We start from the raw sequence: 22,729 nt of genomic DNA, 5'->3' as shown, positions 1-22,729 counted from the left end.
AACCAGAAAGAACTGGTTTGAAGTCCTAGTTTGGTCAGATAAACACAAACGGGGAAAAAAAAGAGCCTAACAAGAACCCCTGGTGGCACAGTGGTTAAGCATTCGGCTGTTAACTGGTCAGTTGTTTGAACCCACCAGCCTCCAATGGAGAAAGGTGTGGCAGTCTGCTTCTGCAAGGATTACAGCCTTGGAAACCCTACGGGGCAGTTCTACTGTGGCCTAAAGTGTTGCTATGAATCAGAATCCACCTGACGGCAACAGGTTTTTGGTTTTTAACCCCTGGAACCCTGGTGGTGCAGTGATTAAGAGCTTGGCTGGTAACCAAAAGGTCAGCAGTTTTGAATCTACCAGCCGCCCCTTAGAAGCCCTGTGGGGCAGTTTCTACTCTATCCTATAGGGTTACTATGAGTTGGAATCAACTTGACAGCAATGAGTTTTTTTTTTTTTTTAGCCAGTCCCTTTACACCAGCCATCTAGTGGTCACACTAATAAGTTTCATGCAAATTTTCTACTAGACAGATTGATACAGTGAAACTTGTGAAAGCTGGGACCAGGTCTCACAAGTTTTCCACCTTTGACAGGGCCTAGTCTTACCACTTTTCTATCGCTTTCTATCAGTGCTTCCAGCTTTTGCAGGTTTTACTGTACAAGGTTTGCTCTAGGGAGGACCTTAAAGAGGAAACTGAGGGCCAGAGAGGCAGAGTGATTTGTCTAAGGCCTTATGGCTAGATAACAGCACAGTTAGGCGCTGAACCCAAACAAGCTGACCTGTGTAAATTGTGACTGCTTGAAACTTTTTAAAGTGTGGTTAAAATGATTTAAGATACATTAAAACACCATCATATTTTGTATTTCTTTTTATCAAGTTATGATGTATTGGTAGCAAAGAAGGAAAAGCTGAAGTGATTGAATGAAGAAAGTAGATAGGCCTATGATAATATTTACATTATTTCTCCATTAACAGGTGTTTCCTTCACTAGATCAGAAGCTCCTCGAAGGCCAGGGATTGTCCTCCTCATTTTTGTTTCCCTAATGCTTGGTCTACTATCTGGACTGAATGAACAAATAAATGAATTAGGAAGCTGAGATTTCTAGAACTGACCGCTATTGGCTAACTGTGTAGTTTTAAGCAGATTATTTAATACCTATGGTACTTTTTTTTTTTTTTTATGGTACATAGAGGGAGCCCTGGTGGCACAGTGGTTAAGAGCTACGGCTGCTAACCAAAAAGTTAGTAATTCGAATCCACCAGCTGCTCCTTGGAAACCTTATGGGGCAGTTCTACTCAGACTCGACTCGATGGCAGAGGAGCCTGGGTGGTGCAAGTAGTTTGCAATTGGCTGGTAACCTAAAGGTTGGCAATTCAAACCCACCCAGAGGCTCTGCGCAAGAGAAGTCCTGACAATCTGCTGCTGTAAACATTTTGTTGTTGGATGCCATCAAGTCTAGTCTGACTCATAGTGACCCCATGTGACAGAATAGAACTGCTCCATAGGGTGTCTCTCCTGAGGATTGGCTGGGTGGGTACGAACCACGATGCTTTCGGTTAGAAGCCAATCGCCTAACCGTTGTGACACCAGGGCTCCCAAGAAAACCCTATGGTGCAGTTCTACTCGGTAACACGTCGTCGCCGTGAGGGCTGACACAAGGGCAGTTAACAACAACATGGTCCATAAACAAACAACAACAACAAAAAACCCAAACCCATTGCCATTGAGTTGATTTTGACTTATAGTGACCCTATTTTTTTTATAGGATAGGACAGAGTAGAACCGTCTTTTATCCACTGCGCCACCAGGACTCCCTTGGGGAAACAGAGGGTAACAGGAAAACTGGTTACAGCCTTTCTGATCACTTAAATGTTCCAACAGCGAACAAGAAGAGCGCATATGGAGCAAAAGTAATAGTTAAGACTCATTGAGCGCTTTCAAAGTGCCAGCGCTTTCCCATGTATCATCTCAAACAATACACAAAAGAGCCTTATGATCTGGATACTATTATTACTCCATTTCACACTTGAGGAAACTGGGGCGCAGAGAGGTTACAGTAACTCGCCTAGATTAACATCATTTTGAGAGAGGCAGCATTCGAATCCAGGCAGCGCGACCTGAGCCTGCACTCAAAAGCACTCGACTGGGCAAAGAAATCAGGAAAATTGGTGATTTCTCCGAGAGCCCGGGCAACTTCAGGGAACAGTGATGAGTTGAAGGTACAGAAGGTGCAGAGGAAGTGGCCAAGAGAAGGCTGTAGAAACTGGCAGAGAAGTTTGCCCGTCTCCGAGCTGGATCACATAGCCGAAGTCCCGGGAACCGGGCGGAAAAGAGCCTGACAGACAGCTTCCGGAGCACGACCGGACCCTTGGGGAACACAGGCACATACCGGAAGTGACGTTACCTAACGGACAGTGGGGAGGAATTCCGACAGGACCAGACGTACAGGAAGTTACGTCATGGGGCGGTACCTGGCTGTGGAGGGCGTCGCGATGGGCGGGGCGAGGCTTCAGAGGTCCGCTTGGAGCTTTGGATCCAGGGCAGGTAACCTGCGGGCTCAGACCTGGACAGGGGCGGTAGCTGGAATTAGTAGCCTGGGTCGCTCGGGGTCCCAAGCTCGGGCGGGGAGAGGTGGCTGTCACGTTCTGTGGTGGCTGCAGGAAAGATTCCTTGGCATGGGACCCTCTGAGGGCATAGGGATACGAGGAACTCTTGGGGACGGGGTTATAGAGCCGAGGTCGTCGGAGAAATAAGGACAGGCTGAATCTTCAAGGAGTCGGGACTGGGGGTCATGGGCTCTCAAGCATAGGCGCTCGGGGGCGGAGAAACGGGGACTGGAGATGAGCTGATCCACCGACCCTCACTGTCACCCCCGCTCTCCTAAGAAGGGCTCTGGGATTACGTCTGTTCCTCTCTGTCCATAGGGCAGTGCAACCTTGCCACTGTGAGGAATTCTGTCTTTAGATGCCGACGAATGAATGAATGAGTGAGTGAATGAACAAACTGACCTGATTCTGGCTCAGCGGGGCAGTTCTCCCAAGGCCCAGTACCCCTCCGCGGGGAGATGACTAGCTTTCTAGCCAGTGGTTTCTGAGGTGCCAGTGCAGTAGAGACCCAGGACACTATTGTTTTTTTGTGGTTACTGCAATTTAGAAATGTGTCTTAATACTTTTTCTGCTGTGTGTGGAGAAGCTAAGACAATTAATTTGGCTTCTTTCATGTTCCTTTACTTTTCTTGGAAGAACTTAGAGGTGAGTAATACTGGGGACCAGCTGGCCATCACATAAGCTGTAGCTGTGGCACTGAGTTTCTCATTAGCATTCTGAGTGCTTTCTTTTCAGCAACAGAAACCCACTTTGCTCTTTCTTACTGTTTTCTTTCCTAGATTGGGATACTTCTTACATTTCAGATGTAAATGAGAATTGTTTCATAACAAAAATGAAAATAGTAATTAATAAAAATTCTATCAGAGGTTTCATCTGGTGTGTGTTGATAGGGTCACTATGAATCGGAATCTGCTCAACAGCAGCGGGTTTTGGTGTACACATAAGGTTAACTCCTGCCAAATAGTTGTAGGGGGTCTCAGAATAAATCTTCGAGAATTAAATTGTTTTTCCATTGTACAGTGTTTATTTGTTGTGGTTGTTAGGTGCCGTCCAGTTGGTTCTGACTCATAGAGACCCTGTGTACAACAGAAGGAAACACTGTCCAGTCCTGCGCCATCCTCACAGTTGTTTTCTGAGCTTGAGCTCATTGTTGCAGCCCTGTGTCAAGCCATCTTGTTAAGAATCTTCCTTTCTTTTCTCTGACCCTCTACTTTACCAAAATTATGTCTTTCTCCAGGAACTGGTTCTCCTTATCAGTATGTGAGATGAAGTCTCACCATCCTCGTTTCTAAGGAGCATTTCTGGCTGTACTTCCAAGACAGATTTGTTCATTCTTCTGGATTATTCAGTATTCTTTGCCAACACCAAATTCAAAGGCATCAGTTCTTCTTCGGTCTTCCTTATTTATTGTCCAGCTTTTGCATGCATGTGAGGAGATTGAAAATACCATGGCTTGGGTCAGGTGCACTTTAGTCCTTAAGGTGGTGTATTTGCTTTTGAACACTGTAAAGAGGTATTTGGCAGCAGATTTGCTCAATGTGGTATGTCATTTGATTTCTTAACTACTGTTTCCAAGGGCATTAATCATGGATCCAAGTAAAATGAAATTCTTGACAACTTCAATCTTTTCTCCATTTATCATGATGTGGCTTATTGGTCCAGTTGTGAGGATATTTGTTTTCTTTAAGTTGAGGCATAATCCATACTGAAGGCTGTGTTCTTTGATCTTCATCTTCAAGTTCTCTTCCCTTTAAAAAAGCAAGATTGTATGGTCTGCATATCCCAGGTTGTTAATGAGTATTTAAGTGATGGACGTGGGTGTAGACCTAAAAAACAAGTACTGTAACCAGATTGCTTGTGTTCTTCAAGTGGATAAAAGTGCAGGCAACAAATCAGGCTGTGCAGTGGGATCTGGGCATGCTCAGTAACTGGACGCAGTTCCAGCGAGGTGACTGTGTGTATGGGCTTCATGCTGTCTAAAGAGATAGACTAAAACCTGCGAAAGCCAGAACCTGTGTAAGGTGGAAACCTGTCAGAGAAGGAAAAACGCAAATATTTTCCACTAATAGAGAGCAATAGAAAAGTGATAAGACCGCAACCTGCCAAAGGCAGAAAACTTGGACGGAAAAACAAGGCAGTTCCATCAAGTTCCAGCTCTCACAGGTTTCACTGTAGTAGCTATTGAGAGGGTCCAAAATCTTATCATTAGATCAGATGTAATGGGGCAGAAAATCTGAATTTATGGCATATTTTTCACAAAGAAGAAACTAGTAAGCATTTTTAGGTTTAAAATCTTAGATGTTCTTAACATAGGTTGAAACTTTCCCCCAAAGTAGACAAGTTTTTATTTAAATGACATGTAGTATACTAGTGCATGTCATTTAAATATAAAAAAAAAGGTCGCTATGAGTTGGAATCGACTCAATGGCAGTGGGTTTTTTCACCTTTAAAACTTGCTTCTTCACTTCTGGAAAGTGCTGACAAGTTGGAAGTAATGTCCAAATTTACTCCTTTTTGTGTGCCCTTACTGTGGTGCTGGAGTCCCTGTATGGTGCATATGGTTACTCACTGGACTGTTGGCTAAAAGGTCAGTGGTTCAAACCCACCCAGAGGTGCCTCAGAAGATAGGCCTGGTGATCTGCTTCCAAAAGGTCACAGCCCTTAAAAACCCAATGGAGCCCAGTTCTATTCTGACACACACAGGGTTGCTATGAGTCGGAATCAACTTGATGGCAACTAACACCACCAGTATGGTGCCACCTTTCGGATACATATAAATATTGTACAAAGAAAAGTTTTGAGATCCTCTGAATTTATGCTCATGTTAAAATGTCTTGGGAGCCCTGGTGGTGCAGTGGTTAAGAGCTCAGCTGCTAACCAAAAGGTTGGCAGTTTGAATCTACCGGCTGTTCCTTGAAATTCCTGTGGGGCAGCTCTACTCTGTCCTGTAGGGTTGCTGTGAGTCAGAGTCGACTCGACAGCAATGGACTGATGTCTTAAAAATAAAGCCTAGTTTTGCTGCTTCAGTTTGCTGTTCAATGTCATATCCATTAAGTTTTGCACATCTAGATATCCATAACTGTTACTTCACGATGAAGTGGTATCTAAGCGATAATGTAGGCAAATACGTTGACGTTTTTGAGGTTTTCAGTTTTGCAGAGCACTGGTATCTGTGGACTCTAACATGGACTTCATTTAAAGAAACCTGCGGACCATTAAAGGACAAAAATATGAATCAGTTTGTATTGTGGCACTCATAGCCCTTTGGGAGAGGTAAGTTCTTGACTGTTTTATGTTAGGTGAGAAGTACAACAGCCCTGGGCTGGCCTAGGAAATTTAAGATTATAAGTGAAAAATATAGGCCTAATATCTTTAAATTATGTTTTAATCAGGACCTCCCAAAGAGAGGTTTGCTTTGTATATATGAAGCAGGTGTTAATGTTTCCCTGTCAGATTGATTAGAAATGAGTGAGATTGACTAGGTCCGTTGTTCCTAGAAGCTTACTGCTCTGCCTTCTTTTTGGGGGCAGTCTTTTCAATACTGTAGATCACAGTGGAAATAAAACAACTTATGGGTACCTTGTAGGAATAAAGCCTCAGATAGCCACTTAAATCATCTTGTAACCAAATTTGGTTCTGTAATTTTATATGTCCCAATTTTTCTGATCAATTTCATTTTATCCTTAGGTTTAAGAAAGAAAAGAGGCCAACAAATGTCTTTTTTTTTCCTTCTTTCTTTATCCTGCCTTATACAGCCTTTTTTTTTTTTAAAAAAAAAAAGGTGATTTATTCTCCAAAGCTTTTGTCTTTCTGTCCCAGGGGTTAAAGTTTCTCTTTTTTCCGTTTTACCTTTCCTAATTTAAATGTCTTCTCCGTCCCTTAATTTTCAAAACCTTAACTTCTAACTTTGTGTTAATGTTTGGTGCCTTTTAATCACTAAACACTAAACTTACAATGTTTCCTGGTCTCCTTTGTAGATACGTTGGCTCCTTGTTTAGAATTTGCTCAACTCTAAAAGCAGGAGGTACTTCCAGGCATTCATCCTTCAGATATATTTGTGTATGTGCACAAAAATTTGCATACAAAGGTATTTATCACCATATCGTTTGAAATAACGAAAAACCAGAAATAACCTAAACATCCTTTAACAGGAGTCTGGTTAATTAAATTATGGTACCTTCATACAAGGTATTTTGCAGTTGTTAGAACAAAGCAGATCCATTGTTGCTGGGATAGAAAAATCTCTAAGATACATTGCTGACTGAGAAAAGCAATATAGAACTCTATGTATAGTATGTTCCCATTTGTGTTTTTAAAGCCTAAATTTATATACATGCATGCAAAATTTCTTCAAACCTATTAAGAGAAACAGGCGTCATTGTGGCACAATGGTTAAAAGCTCGGGTGCTAACCAAAATATCAGCAGTTTGACAAAATATCGGCAGTTTGAATCCACCAGCTACTCCTCGGAAACCCTATGGGGCAGCTCTACTCTGTCTTACAGGATCACTGTGAGTCAGGTTCGACTCGATGGCAACAAGTTTGGTATCCTTAAGACTTTTTGAATTATTTAGGAGTGGGGTTACACACAAGCAAGTTAAATTTTTTCAGAGTTGCATGGGAGGTTTGGTGATATTATAACAGGTTTTTAACCTTGACATTATGGTAGATTGTTAGAATTAATATAGATATGTGAATAAACTAAAGAGCCCTGGTGACCCAGTGACTAAGGGCTTGGCTGTTAACTGAAAGGTCGATGGTTCACAACCACCAGCTGCTGTATGGGAGAAAGATGTGGGAGTCTGGAAACTCTACGGGGCAGTTTTGCCCTGTCCTGTAGGGTCGTAGGAAACCCTGGTGGCGTAGTGGTTAAGTGCTATGGCTGCTAATGTAAAGGTCGGCAGTTCAAATCCGCTAGGTGCTCCTTGGAAACTCTGTGGGGCAATTCTACCCTGTCCTATAGGGTCGCTATGAGTCGGAATCGACTGGACGGCAGTGGGTTTGGTAGGGTCGCTATGAGTTGGAATCGACTTGATGGCAACAGGTTTGGTTTTTTTGGTTATATAAGGAATTATTGACGGAGAAATCCCCGAAGAATGAGACTACGAGTCTAGAGTATAGAGTAGGAAGGAGACTCACATTTTCTCTGTGTACTTTTTCTGGTGGATTGAATTTTTTACTATAAAAAAAAAAAAAAACAGGTTATATAAGGAATTATTGACTGAGAAACACCCGAAGAATGAGACTACGAGTCTAGAGTAGGAAGGAGACTCACATTTTCTCTGTATACTTTTTCTGGTGGATTGAATTTTATTTTTGTAATACTAAGAAACAAACAAATGGCAATGCTTTAGGATAATTTAATAATTATGCGAGCCTACTACCATTCCTGGAATCCCTGGGTGGTGTGCAAATGGTTAATGAGCTTGGCTACCAACCGAAAGGTTGGAGGTTGGAGTCCACCCAGAGGCACCTCAGAAGAAAGGCCTGGTATGCTGCTTCTGAAAAATCGACCATTGAAAACTGCATGGAGTGCAATTCTACTCTAACATACGGGGAATCACCATGAGTCGGAATCAACTCAGTGGCAACTGGAGAGAGAGAGACTACCGTTCCTTAAGACTTTTTGTCCTTACAATTATTTGAATTATTTAGGAGTGGGGTTACACAAGCAAGGTAAATTTTCTTCAGAGCTGCATGGAAGGTTTGGTGATACTATAATAGGTTTTTAACCTTGATATTATGGTAGATTGTTAGAATTAATATGGATACGTGAATAAACGAAGGAGCCCTGGTGACCCAGTGGTTAAGTGCTTGGCTGCTAACTGAAAGGTTAGCAGTTCAAAAACACCAGCTGCTGCATGGGAGAAAGATGTGGCAGTCTGCTTCCATAAAGATTACAGCTTGGAAACCCTATGGGGCAGTTCTACCCCATCCTATAGGGTCACTATGAGTCAGAATCAACTTGACAGCAGTAGTTTCAGTTTTTTTTGTTTGTTTTTGTGAACAGAGTATGGGCTTAGTGAATTCAGTTTCCTGTACAGTGTGTAATATAGCATGTTGCCAGCAGGACTGTGGGGTGTGGGTGTTTTTGCCTTTGTGGCCTGGGTTTATGTTACATCGGCCTGGCTCTTCTGAGTTTCTCAGTATTACTGCACTGGGATGGACTTTGTTTTATTTGACCTGCTGTTTAGGGGCTCTCTACTCTTTAAACAAGACATCAAATGATTATTTCACTTTGTTCTTGATGTTGAGAACTGGCTTAGGGCATTTCAAAGACTGCCTTGTTCTCTCTGTTAGAAAAACCAATAAACCAAAAGGATCACTTTGAGTTACACATGGGTAATCTCATTCTGTACTGGGAATATTAGTTTGAGTTGGCTGATTATCTGCCGTGGGGCACAGCAAAAATTTCTGGAGACTTCTTTGACTCTCCGACTTTCATTGTGGGAAATTTTTAATAGTAATAGCTGGGTAAAATGAATTATGTAATATGAAGTTAAAATAATCTTCATTGTATCAGCAGAGGGATTTTATTTGAAACTTGCCTGAGAATAGTCTGTGTAAGTTGCATACCTATTTGATACCACTCATTGTGTATCTTGTTAAGGTCATAATGAAGGCCGCCGATCTAGGTGCTGGGCCATGACTAAAGGAATAGGGCATGTTGCAGTATGTCAGGTGTTTTATGTCAGAGTATCTTGTATGTGGTCATTTCTGTTAAGTGATGCCTTGCTTCTTGAGGTCCTGGGGATTAATCACTAACAGGCAGGAAGGGGCAATCACTGGGCAGGATGCCTAGAGTATGGTTCCTTATTCTTGGGAAAATCCACTGCTGTCGAGTCGATTCTGACTCGTAGCGACCCTTTAGAACAGAGGAGAACTGCACCCTAGGGCTCCCACGGCTGTAAATCTTTACAGAAGCACACTGCCACACTTCCTCCCAGAGTGGCTGGTGGATTTGAACCACACCAACCTTTTGGTTAGCCTCCAAGCACTTTATCCACTGTGCTACCCAAAAAAAAAACCCAAACCAAATCCACTGCCATCAAGTTGATTCTCACTCAGAGTGACCTTACAGGACAGAGTAGGACTGGCCCATAGAGTTTCCAAGGAGCGCCTGGTGGATTTGAACTGCCGACCTTTTGGTTAGCAGCTGTAGCTTTTAACCACTATGCCACCAGGGTTTTCCTGTGCCACCAGGACTCCTCTATCCTTGCTAAGAGAATGGATAACATTGAATTGAGCCTAGGGGTGTATGAATATATATAATACACGCCAGGTGCTCCTTGCAAACTCTATGGGGCAGTTCTACTCTGTCTTATAGGGTCGCTGTAAGTCGGAATCAACTCGACGGCAATGGGTTTTTATGGGTATGTATTATATGGAGCCCTGTTGGCGCAGTGGTTAACAGCTATGGCTGCTAACCAAAAGGTCAGCAGTTCGAATCCATCAGCCGCTTCTTAGAAACCCAGAGTACTATCCTACAGGGTCACTATGAGTTGGAATCGACTCAACAGCCACAGGTTTTTGGTATGTATTATGTAATATATATGTAACATATAAAATCTGGAAAACCAAAAGGAAAGTATCCAGTTAGTGCAAGGGGAAAAGGTATAGAACTAGTCAGCTATGGAGCAGATTGTGTCAAGTGGTGGTGTATGCTTGGTAATTAGGGTTACTTAAACAGAGTTTGTGGAGCCCTGGTGGTGCAGTGGTTAAGGGGTCAGCCGTTAACCAAAAGGTCAGCAGTTCAAATCCACCAGCTGCCCCTTGGAAACCCTGTGGGACAGTTCTGCTTTGTCCTATAGGGTCTCTGTGAGTTGGCATCAACTCAATGGCAATGGGTTTGGTTTAAATAGAGTTTAAACAGAGTTAAGGAGCCTTGGTGGTGCAGTAGTTAAGCACTCGGCTGCTAACGGAAGGGTCAGTGGTTTGAACCCACCAACTGCTCCTCAGGAGAAAGATGTGGCAATCTGCTTTTGTAAAGATTACAGCCTCGGAAACCCTACAGGGCAGTTTTACCCTGTCCTATAGGGTTGCTATGAGTTGGAATCGACTTGATGGCAATGGGTTTGGTTTTGGTTTAAACAGAGTTTGAACATCAGGAATGTTGTATAGGTTGTTTCTCATTTGTATGGGAAATTGTGCTAGATTATTTCGAAAAAAAATTAAAAAAAAATTTTTTTTGATTATTTTGAAGGTCCTTTGAAATCCTAATATTTTTTTATAGGGCTATAAAATGATTTGTTATAGTATGGGTATACATTCTGTTATCCCTGTTCTTAAATACTAGTAGCTAACTGGAGCCTTGGTGGCACAGTGGTTAAAAGATTGGCTGCTAACCGAAAGAAAGGTTCAGCAGTTAGATCCACCAGCCTCTCCTTAATACCTTACGGGGCCGTCCTGCTCTGTCCCACAGGGTCGCTAGGAGGCAGAAGTGACTCAACAGCAATGCGTTTGGTTTTGGTTTTTAGTAGCTACTTTATCCAGTGGCCACTTATCCACCAAATTCAATTTACCCATAACCAGGAAATACATTTAAAAATCATCTGAACACTCACATTATAAGACACAAAATCCCTGTGCTTTTCCCAGGTCCTCATTCACTCTGTTTACTTTTATTTCAGACACGGTTAGCTCCTAGACTGACTGACTAGACGGAAAGGCCTGGCAATCTATTTCTGACAGTTAGCCAGTAAGATCCTGTGGCTGTCGGTCTGACCTGCAGCAGATCATGGGGCGGCACGGGGCCGAGCCGTGTTCGGTTCTGTCGTGCATGGGGTGCTGTGAGTTGGAGTAGACTCGATAGCAGCTAACAAGAAGAAACATCTTAGAGGTGCGCTTGATTTTCAAATCCTCTGCAGTTCCTGCAGGATGTCGCCTCTGAGTAGTGGCTGCCGAAACTGATTCTGCATCCCCACTTTTGGGAAATTCCAATTAGTCAGTTTCTAATCGTACTGAAAGCAGTCTTGTAGAGTAGTAGCTTGGTGCCAGAGGGCCTGAGTTTGAATCCTGGCTTCCCTGTGTACCAGCTAGGTAACTACCTGAGCTTCTTAACTTCTCTACGCCTTGGTTTCTCCATCTGTAAACTGGGGATAATAGTGTCTAATTCATCAGGTTGTGGTGAGAATTAAGTGAATACCACTGGTTTGGAAAATCACATGTACAAAAAGCACTTAGAGCAGCGTCTAGCACAGAGTACGGCTCAGGAAATATTAGCTGCTGTTATTGTTATTGTTATTAATTTTTAGCTTAAAGTTTTCTTGAAAAAAGATCAATAGAGAAAAAAGTGAAACAAATTAGAATAAGTATAAAAGTAATGAATGAGATTAAAAATTCTCTCAAAAAAAGAGAAGGGAGATGCCTGGCAGGGATGCTGTTATCTCCTGAGGGACCTTGGGCCACTGGCAGTCATATCCAGAGCTGGCATTTCAGATGGCTGTAACCATTGTTCTGTTACATGTCGTCCACGTTTACAATATTTTGGTGTATGTTTTTCATTTAGAAACTTGCAGGGTAGTCTGAGTTTTTCTATTTGAAGGCTATGTTACTTTTTCTGTCCATTTAAATATTTTCAAATCGTAATATTCCTAGTTCAGTTTCTTTCCCTACCCCACAAAATCAATTTCATATTATGCTATATCTTCCAACAAACATTTTGGCCATGCTTTCAGAAATCAAAAGCCTTTTAAAACCATCTAAAAAATCAGTTTATCAGACTACAGCCCAAGGCAGTTTTATAAGAACTTTAAATTCCATTGCAACTCGCAGTGACAAATATTCATCAAAGAGATAAGCCAGTGAACATATTTAGCCATTCTGTATACTATTACCTTTTTAAAGTCTTTCCTTCCTTCCTTGTCTTTTTTATTCTTTCAGCATGGTATCTCGTGATTTGGTTAATTGCTGACCAAAAAGTTATAGCTTTTCAAAGCCCTATTTTTTTTTTTTAACTTATTAGACTTGCTAGTAGAATTTTTTGTGTTTGTGTGTTTTGTTTTAAAGCATCGAGTACCAAGTTTTTGAAGACCATGGCTTACCATCATTAGGCATTCAAGATGCGAGTCTGAATAACCCCGTCAAGACTCAGAGCCTCTTCAAAAGCTTCAAGTGTCACCTGCCTTAAAGCTCTCCATTGAACCCTCCCACAAAAGTAAAAGCTTAAGGGGACTCCAATCCATTAATACAGTCCATTTTATATCCTCTCGTCTGACTTCTCTTCCATTTCAGGTCATAATGCTCTTGTCCCTTTAGACCAGAGCCAAAGAAATGGTGCTTTGCAAAAAATGCACGGTCCGTGGCCGTACGTTTTCACTGGTAGAAAAGTATAAACCCAGCATGAGAAGTTTAGAATCAGGTCTTTTGTTGTATCCCAAGATAAATAACTTGAGTCAACAATGAGAAAATGAGAATAAAGAAGTAAAAATTACTAAGTTTAGGTTATACTCAGAGGCTGTGTGGTTTAGAGAAAAAGCCCTCAACCTAAAATTTCTCAGTTCTTGTTTTGTCTCTGCCCTTTACTAGGTATGTGGTGACTGGGACAGTCACTTACCCTGCCTCAGACCTTAGATTCGTCATCTGTAAAGTGAGTCTGATGATCTTCTCCCTGCCTGCCTTACAGGGTTGTTGTGAGATAAAATGAGACACTGTACATAAAGAGGACTTTATCTAAAATGTGAAATAGCAACGTAGATAGGGCCCCATTCTATGGTGGCAGGTCATTTCTCTCAGCCTGTAGGCCTGGAAAGGTAGGTAACATAAGCGCACTGAAAGCCTGCACTGTGTCCATGCTGGAAAATGGCATGAAGGCTAAGTTCAACTTTTTTCCTCTGGTTTAAATAGAATGCTATTAAGGGATTAATTCTAAGAAGGAGTGTGGTTGTAAATTTCCCTTAAATTATAAGCCTCTGGAGCAGTTACAGAGTGGAACACATTCCTGGTTTGTAAAACCTGTTTACTAAGTCACAACCAGCAGTTTTTTTTTTTTTTAATGAAAAAACAAACAGAAAATTTTCCAATGCATCCCACACGGCGAGAGTAAATATCGTTTTAGTTACATCTGTGTGTGTGTGTTTGTATTTGTGTCCTTGGTCATTGAATAAAATGCCTTTTTTTCCTGCCAGCTACAACCACTGTCCTAGGAGTGTCCCTGTAGTCCTAAGGCCTTTCTACGCCTTTGGGCCCTTAGATTCGGAGTTTCTTCTCACATCATACTACTGCTTGTGACAAAGGCATTAACAATATCAATTTGACTTTTTTGTCTGACTGATGAGGTATTTTTTATTTCATAGCACAGAGAAGGTCTGTCAGCCTTAAATGGGTATTTTATTTAATATTTTCGTACTGTCTTCTCTGACACCTAGACTTCTATGGCCTTTAACAATTCAACCTCACACTAGTAGACAGATCATGTTAAATGTTTTTCTTTGAAAATTTTAAAATTTTTTATCTCCCTGGCCTAATGGAACATGAAAATCTCCCACTTGGTTTAGCATTGTTTGAGAACTCAGTGGAGAGAAGCTATAGAGAGTATCGTTAGTATGACTGGGGATTTGATGATCTTTAGAAGAGAAAATGTCAATTTTTTTTTTCCCCCTGAATACCTAAATTTATCTTTAGATGAGTGATTTAAGACAAACAAGTCACTGCCATTAACTTGTTCAACTGGCATTGAATTAATTTATTCAATTTCGGGAAAACCCTAAAAAAAGATATCTCGCCCTTCGGTGATAGCATGGTTAGGAATAGATGACTTTCACACTCTCCGTGAATGGCGGGGGATGGTTTCTTCCTCCGACGAGTGTGCATTCCGATTCATTGATGAGGAACTAACTGCAGGTGCTTTAGTGTACCGAGCTGCTGGATTTAGGGTACTGGGATTACTCATGTGGCTTTGATGGAAGGTTGCGGAAAATGCTGATTTTCCCTGCTTACAACTTATATAAATGTATACAGTCCTAGCACCACGAATACCCATCAGAAGATTTAAAATGAGAATCTAACTGCTTCATTTCCCCTGAACACTAATGGCCAGACTTCATGCCTTAGTGGAGACAGAATGAGTTGCATAGATTGTACAAGTTGAGGTGCTTATTTGTATGACAGTTGGCAGCTGTGGCGTAAAGCCTCATTACTTCTATGGCCAACTTTGTGTTCTCTCTCGCAAAAAAATTACATTTGGCATTTGCTACCTCTCCATGTAGGAAGGAGCATCTACCCATGACAAAGGTCAAGAAAGGTAATTAGACAACCTTAGCCATCCTCGATCATTCTTTCCTCAGCCCTCATACCTAGCCTGTCATAAAATTCTGCCTTTTCAACCTCCTAAGTATCTTTCAAGGAGCCCTGGTTGCTCAGTAGTCAAGAGCCAGGCTGCTTACCAAAAGGCCGGCAGTTCAAATCCACCAGCTGCTCCTTAGAAACACTATGGGGCAGTTCTACTTTGTCCTATAGGGTCGCTATGAGTCAAAATCGACTTGGTGGCAATTTTTTTTTTTTTAAATGTCTTTCAAGGTATCCATCTCTTTCTGTTCTCCTTCCCATCATCTTTATTTGTGCTTCCATCGTGTTTGCCTGCACTTCTGCTGTACAGGCCTTATTTTACATGTGTCTTCAGAGAAGCCTTCCCTTACACCCCACACTAGATTAGACTTCCTCCCCCATTATTTTTTTACAAATCACCCGGTTTTTCTCACACCTAGCATATGCGTAATTATTTGCATAATCGCTTGTTAATAATCTTACCCACAAGACTAAAGCTTCGTGAGGGCAGGAACTGGTGTTTGGTTTATTAACCACTCTATCTTCAGTGGGGAGCCCTGGTGGCTCAGTGGCTAAGAGCTCAGCTGCTAACCAAAAGCTTGGCAGTTCAAATCCACCAACTGTCTCTTGGAAACCCTACGGGACAATTCTCCTCTGTCCTTTAGGGTCACTATAAGTCGAAATCGAAGGCAACGGGTTTAGTATCCACAGTCTTCAGGGATATGCCTAGCAGATAGCAGGGATTCAGTAAATACTTTTGGACAGCCACCACTCCGTTCCTTAAGTTATGTCAGGTGCTGTAAATTCTTCCAGGTTGTTTAACTTCTCTTCAGAACCCTCCAGTTGCTTCCTGTCTCGCTCCAGGTATAAGCCAATGACCTTGTTATGGTCTCCAGGGCCTAATATGATCTGTGCCTCTCTCCCTTTACCTCTGTCATCATTTAACAGCCTATCCAAGCCACCCTGGTCTCCTAGCTGACCTCAGAGATGCCAAGCTTTCTTTTGCCTTGGGGCCTTTGTGCTCGATGATCCTAGTGCTTGGCTTGTTCTTGCCTTAGCTATCCATCTGGATCAATCCCTCATATCCCTCAGTTCCCTCAGGCCATGAGATGTCACCTCAGGGAAGCCTTCTCTCTTCACCCTATTTAAAACTATAACCTCATGGTCACCCCGTGACATCACTGGTGGCATAATGGTTAAGAGCTACAGCTGCTAACCAACAGGTCAGCAGTTCGCATCCACTAGGTGCTCCTTGAAAACCCTGTGGGGCAGTTCTACTCTGTTCTATAGGGTTGCTATGAGTCGGAGTCAACTTGACGGCAACAAGTTTTTTTTACTCTCTGGGTGACATGCTGTCTGTGTTTGTCTGGTACCCAGAATGTGCCTTACATGTGGGAGGTACTGAGAAAATATTTATGAAATGAATGGATTTAACCTGTACTCACAGAGGTGCATATTTGGGACAATGAATCCTGTAACCCAAATTATGGGGCTTAAAAAGCTGAGTTAATTAAATTTATGTCCTGCCTCGTTCTAAAAAAATATTTGAGGTGGCTTCTAAAAATGTATGTAGTAAATGGGACAAAGATCTATAAAGAGAACAAAACAGAGAACGTGATGGTAATTTTAAAATGCATAAAGTTAATGCATAAAAGGTCCTGCATAGTGGCCAAAGGCAGGGTGTGAATTTGACTCCTTGAAGAGCGAAGTTGGTGCTTCAGCAGCGCATATACTAGCATTAGCTTCCTCAGAAATGGTGACTGGACCGGAATCAGGAACTGTCATGTGGCACAAGTTACAAACATTTGAGTCTGGACAATCTATTTGATTTAACTTGAAGAAATCATGAGATTACTCTTCTAGAGAAGACTTGCTTTCTAATTTAGGAAGAAATCATGAGATTACTCTTCTAGAGAAGACTTGGTTTCCTATAAAACATACATGGTTTCCCCGTTATGAAGTCTCTGCTGTGTCTGGGAGAGAGCAGTCACGCCTACTAACCTCTGGTTGCGTCCAGGACATTTCCAAGGTCAATTCAAACTCAGTCATTGAATATTTGTGAACGTCCACCGGTAAAGGTCCCCAACCAGCACATTAGTTGCCCTAGTTTCTGATCATGAGGTAGCCTCAGAGTCCAGTGTTTGTGGCTCCCTTTTTGAGGTCAACAGTTGGTGACTTAGCAGTAAGCGTTTATACAATTAACTGAATTGAGATGGAGGATGGGGAATTACTTAAGTGAATTAGACTTGAAAACATCTTTGAGCAATATGGTAACCAACACTGGAGCGCTCTCCTATGTGTGTGAAGTTAGAGGGGAAATCATACAGCACGTATCTTTTTGTTCACGGTACGTCTACTTCCCTCATTCTGTTTTGTCCGGTTTTTGGTCATTTAAAGCTGAGTCGGAGACTTGGAATACCTGCAGGCCAGATACAGAGCAGAGGATGTGAGGGTGACCTGCTGGGCTTTCGGTGAATTCTACACTACTCCAGTAACACAGCTGGTTCTTCCAGGCAAAGGATGAGAATACTTAGCTAAGTGGTGTTCCACTGGCAAAATATGCTAACACTTACTTGACTTTTTCTTCTTTTTTTGCTCTTCTCCTGTCTTTGATTTGGAGATAAACGTACTTTTGAAGTCAAATCTTATACCCCACCCCATTTTTCAGGGTTGAAAGAAGGACAGTAAACCAACAGTGGACTTTTAGGGAAATGATGGAAGCATGCATTTTTTTTTTTAAAATCATTACATTCATTCTACATATTTCCAGGAAAAGATATGAGGATACACATTAAGAACACAACAGAACTATTAAAAAGGACATCAAAGGACAAACTTTGTAAAGGGAAAGTAATTTTACTGAAAGAATTATGTAAAACTTGTTGCTGATTAAATGACCCTATTTGGCTGTGCTTATCTGTAAGTATACATTATCCTAACTAATTTTATGTGTATTAATTGAATTTGCTGTATAGATTTTATTTATTTAATGTAACCTTGCATTTTAAGAAATCATGCATCTCTTCATTTTGGCCTTTGCTGAGAAGCAAGAGATAACTTGAGAACAAACAGAACCATCAGTGCAGAAATACTACAGAGGTCATCATATCTTCTGTAATAAGTGATGTCAAAGCAGAAAGATCTTGTTTCCAATACAAGTGTTGAAGTGGCAAAAAAAAAAAAAAAAAATCCCCCGACATCTTCACTGACACAAATTTTGCCCTACAGTGAGGATGGAAAAATATGTTCAGGCTTTTAAATCAGTTATTTACCCAAACTGTGACCTCAGAATGCCTGACACAGCTTAAAGAGACTGCAAGCCAAAAGGGTTCAGTAGTGACAAGTTTGGAAAATGTTGCATCCCCTTTTGGAAATGTATAATGCATATTAGCATTTTCCAAACTTACGTGTGACCAGAACCCCTTTTTGCTATCAATAACCCCTTTGGAATAATGTTTTAGGAAATGCTGTTCTAGATTGCAAAATAAGAAATTAAAAAAATATATATATATATATGCGCATATATATGTACCTAAACATTAGGTATACATAATACATTCTATAACAGTGTTTGATATACTATAAAAATGAGTAAACAAATCCTGATTGATGAGGAAATTACTGTCCAATGACCTTAATGAATATTAAAAATATTCCAAAAATGATACATTTGTACTAAATTGAGCGTGTGGTCATTAAATGAATTGTGTGGCATTGACCCTGCTAATCACTGTCTGTTCCTGGAAACACTTTCTTTACTTGGCCTCCAGTATATCACACCATCCTGGCTTTCCTCCTCCTCTGCTGAGTGTCCCTTCCAGTCTTCTTTGTTGGTGTCTTCTCACTTTCTTGACCTCTAAACACTGGAGGGCCCCCTTGTTTAGACCTTATCCATTGGACCTTTTCTCCTTTCTAGCTATGCTCATTTCTATTGGTGATCTCATCTATTCTCATGGCTAAACACCATCTGTATGATGTGGGTGGAATCGACTCTAGGGCAGCTGGTTTGGTTATGATGTTCATGCCCATGTTTTTATCTTCAGCCTGGACGTCTCCCCTGAACTCCAGACTTTTGTATACAATGACCAAAATATCTCCATTTGGACGTCTAATATGCATCTCAGACTTAACATGTTCAACCTTAACTCCTAATCTTCCTTCCCATCCAACTTGCCTCTCGTTCGTTTTCCCTTCATTCCCTTCATAGTTATGGGCAATTCCATCGTTCCTGTTTCTCAGCTTTAGAGTTATCCTTGACTCCCCTCTTTTCTCTCACACCCTGCACTCTGAGCCGTTAGGAAGTTCTGCCAAGTCTGTGCTAGAAGCATAACCAGAATCTGACCACTTCTTCTGCTTCCCCTGCACGTGCACCCTAACCTGCCTTTCTGCTTCTGCTCCCACCCTCTCCCCTTTCATTCTGTTAATGCAGCAGACAAGGTGACCCTGTTAGAAGAGACGTCAGATCAAGTCACTCTACTCAAAACTCTCTAATCTCACTAAGAAAAATAACAATAAAGGTAATATTAGTGACCTGCCATCTGATTAATAAAAACCCTTCACCTCTTTGACCTAGTCATTGACTTCTTTTTCCAGATTTACTCACTTCAACTGCACTGGCCTTTTCTCGCTGTTCCTAGGCCCTTTGCTGGTACCCTCTTCTGGATTCCACGGAGGCATTCGCTTATCTCCTCCTGCTCTTGGCTCAGACGTCACTTCCTCAGTGAGGTCTCCATTAGCCACACTGTTCAGAATCCACCCCCAACACACGTCCTTTTCTCTTTTCCTGCCTTTTTTTTTTCCTTGGCATTTGCCACTATGCGACCCTCTATATATTTTACTTGTTTATCCTGTTGATTTCTTTCTTGCAGCACTGGAATGTAAGCTGATGAGAGCAGGGTGGTTTGTTTGTTTTTTGTTCACTGCTGTAGAGCAACAGTTTCTAGCAGTGCCTAGAACAGGGCCTGATTCATAAAAAAATATATATATATAGTAAATAAGTATTTGTTGAATAAATTTAATGAGTTAATCATGGATGGGATCAATTATCTTCACATCGCTGAATATAAAATAAAAATTCCAGTTATCAAAAAAATCAAAATAGTTCTGAGATGTGAAAAACCCCATGAGAACTGGGAGTTTCTCAGAATGTCAGTATACATTTATTCTCATTCATTCAGTTGATATTTATTGACCACTATTTTCAGATATGCTGTCAATATGTGATTAATACTAAAGCTTTAGATCAGTTAGAATTCAGTAAATTGCTCTTGAATGGATAGGGCAAACATAGTCAACGTAGTGGTGATATCTTTTTCTGAATTTTCCATAGCATTTAAAAATAAGTGTGTATAAAATGGTAGCTGATTTTATTTGGGAAAAATAAAGGAGCACATAGTAATAGAAAAATTGCTAAAGAAAGCACGAGAAAAGAAAAGACTGGCTTCCAGATTTTTATTGTGCTGCAATGCAGCTGTTCTTATAAGCATGTGGTATTAGTACAGAAATAAACAAAAATATATAAGGAGCAAAATTGAAAACTCAGATTCATGAGTATTATGAGGATTATTTTTTAAAAGAAGCATTTAAAGATTTTTTTTTAGAAAATGAAAAATAAAAACCTAACTCAGGAACAGAAATAGACACGGATCCAAAATCAAGAAAAAAACGCTAGTATATGTGTTGCAGGAGCCCCTGGGTGTTGCAGATGGTAATGAAGCACTCAGCTACTAAAGGAGAGTTGGCAGTTTGAACCCACCTATAGGAGCCTCAGGAGAAAGGCCTACGATCTTGTGAAAGTCACGGGGTGGAAAACCCTATGGAGCGGCTCTACTTTGCACACACTTGACGGCAACTGGCTTTTTTGTCTTAATGTGTATTGCAGATTCATGTATAGAATAAAAAGTGGAGCAAAACCAAGGTACAGGTGATTTATGAAATCCACTCGTTTAGAAATGTTTAACGATAAGCTTGGAACATCATAATGTAATAGCATTTTCTTATATAACATGTAATTTGTGCCAAAAAAGAGAAAATTAAGAGCCATTAATAAATAGGTCAAATGTGATGTGATTGAGGTGCGATGAATCGCTTTTATATGCCTTTCTCTCCATGGTCTTATAACTCCCACCCAAGTGACTGGGTGGGCCCATGCAGATAAGGTAATTGTGGCCCACCAAGAGAATTGGTCAGTTTTACCATTCTGCTAGGCTTAAAATGATCCACCCCAAAGGCAGAAAGAGGGGATCTCACCACCACTAAGAAAGAAGAGCCAGGAGTGGAGTACATCCTTTGGACCCAGGATCCCTGCACTGAGGAGCTCCTGGAACCAAGAGAGTGAGAGTGAGTGCCAAACCACGGAAAATGGCACGAAGTGGTGGCAGAGAAACAGCAGCTGAACCAGGAGACAGTGCAGTGGGCTTCCTGGACCATGGAGCAAGAAAGCTGAGTGCCTTCAGGTGGGAGGCTTGCTACCAGAGTAGGGTGCCTCTGTGGAGCTAGGTTTGCAGACCCACAGAGGGCCCACAGGCTGAGGCTTACTGGTGGAGTTGGGTGCCTCTGGGCAGTTATCAGGAGAGCTAAAAGAGCTTTGTAACCCTTGCCTGAGCAGGGCAGAGGCCAGGCTGAGGGGTCAAGGGGCTTAGGGCCAGAGAGAGACCTGCCTGCAGGCACGGCTAAAAAGAGGCTGTCCTGATCTAAAAACTATCCTGAGTGTTCCTGAACCTGAATTATAATGTTACTTCCCAATAAACCGCATAACTTTGAGTATGGTCTGTGAGTTCTGTGTGGCCATTGCAATGAATTACCAAACCCAGCAGAGAAGTAGAGAGTGCTGTGGGAGGGACGGTTGGTGTCAGAATTGGTAAAGATGGCAGAGGGAGGAGGTGTGTCTGACCTCTGCCTCATAGGAATCAGCCTTGGGCTGTTGATCTTGATTTTCCTTCCCACTTGTGAAGTTAGGAGAGGTCAGATGCCACTGCGCTATGGTGATTTTAGATCAAAAACTATTTTCAGTTATATGAAAATTAAAATGTCTTGAATCTAAAAAAATGTGCATATTATGGGAAGAGAGTTTTTTTCCATTTAGGATGTGGAAAGTCACAAGAGAATGTAACGCCCACCGTAACAATGAGGAAAAAGCCTGGTAATCTGCAAAATCATAATATTTCTTGAGCCTATCAGAGAATTGAGGTCATAAGATGACCAAGTGAACTGAATTTCCTAAAAAGACAGGCCCTTCTGAGGAACAATAGGACTCAGAGACTGTTCCACCTTTGGCAGAGCATGAGAGGAAGTGACAGCCACCATAAAAGTGGATAAGAAGAAAGCAGCTAACCTTTTACTGAATTCTTAGAGTAACTGGGAGACCCAGACACAAAGGGAGTCTATGCTCACTTGCAAGTTCTTTCCTACATAGCTTTACCAGTGTTCAGAAAAAGATTGGGAAGGACAAGAAATTGGAGAGAGCCTTCCTTGGTTAAGTGCTACGACTGCTAACCAAAAGGTCAGCAGTTTGAATCCACCAGGCACTCCTTGGAAACTCTATGGGGCAGTTCTACCATGTCTGTAGAGTCGCTGTGAGTCAGAATCAATTCCATGGCAACAGGTTTGGTTCCTTCAGTGACGCAGTCACAAAATCCTGCCCACTTTTACCAAACTTTCTCTCATACGAAGCAAAAACCTTAAGCCGCTGGGAAAGAAAGAATCCATCCATTCCCCCAGGATCTAAGCAAAAATCCATTTGCTTCTAGGGATGGAGTAGAAGCAAAAGCAGTCATCCCTGGGGAAGGGGCAGCAGTGACTGCTGCTGCCTTCTACTTAGTGTGGGGCCTGGGGTGCTAGAAGGCTTTTCTCAGTGTCCCCCCACAAATA

General features: G+C 41.7%; 1 protein-coding gene across 2 annotated transcripts in view; it reads left to right on the top strand.

Moving 5' to 3' along the window:
* The first annotated feature begins 2,515 nt into the window (after nt 1-2,515).
* Nucleotides 2,516-22,729, top strand: part of MAP3K13 (mitogen-activated protein kinase kinase kinase 13) — a 187,266-nt gene continuing 167,052 nt past the window's right edge. For both annotated transcript variants that reach the window (XM_049881232.1, XM_049881185.1), the window contains exon 1: nt 2,516-2,534. The gene's annotated coding sequence lies outside the window, so the exon portion shown is untranslated. The remainder of the gene's footprint in view (nt 2,535-22,729) is intronic.

This window comes from Elephas maximus, chromosome 1, assembly GCF_024166365.1.
Source record: "Elephas maximus indicus isolate mEleMax1 chromosome 1, mEleMax1 primary haplotype, whole genome shotgun sequence".
In the NCBI taxonomy this organism is placed as follows: Eukaryota; Metazoa; Chordata; class Mammalia; order Proboscidea; family Elephantidae; genus Elephas; species Elephas maximus.
The sequence above is the reverse complement of the archived record's forward strand: the minus strand, read 5'-3'. Positions and strand labels throughout refer to the sequence as shown.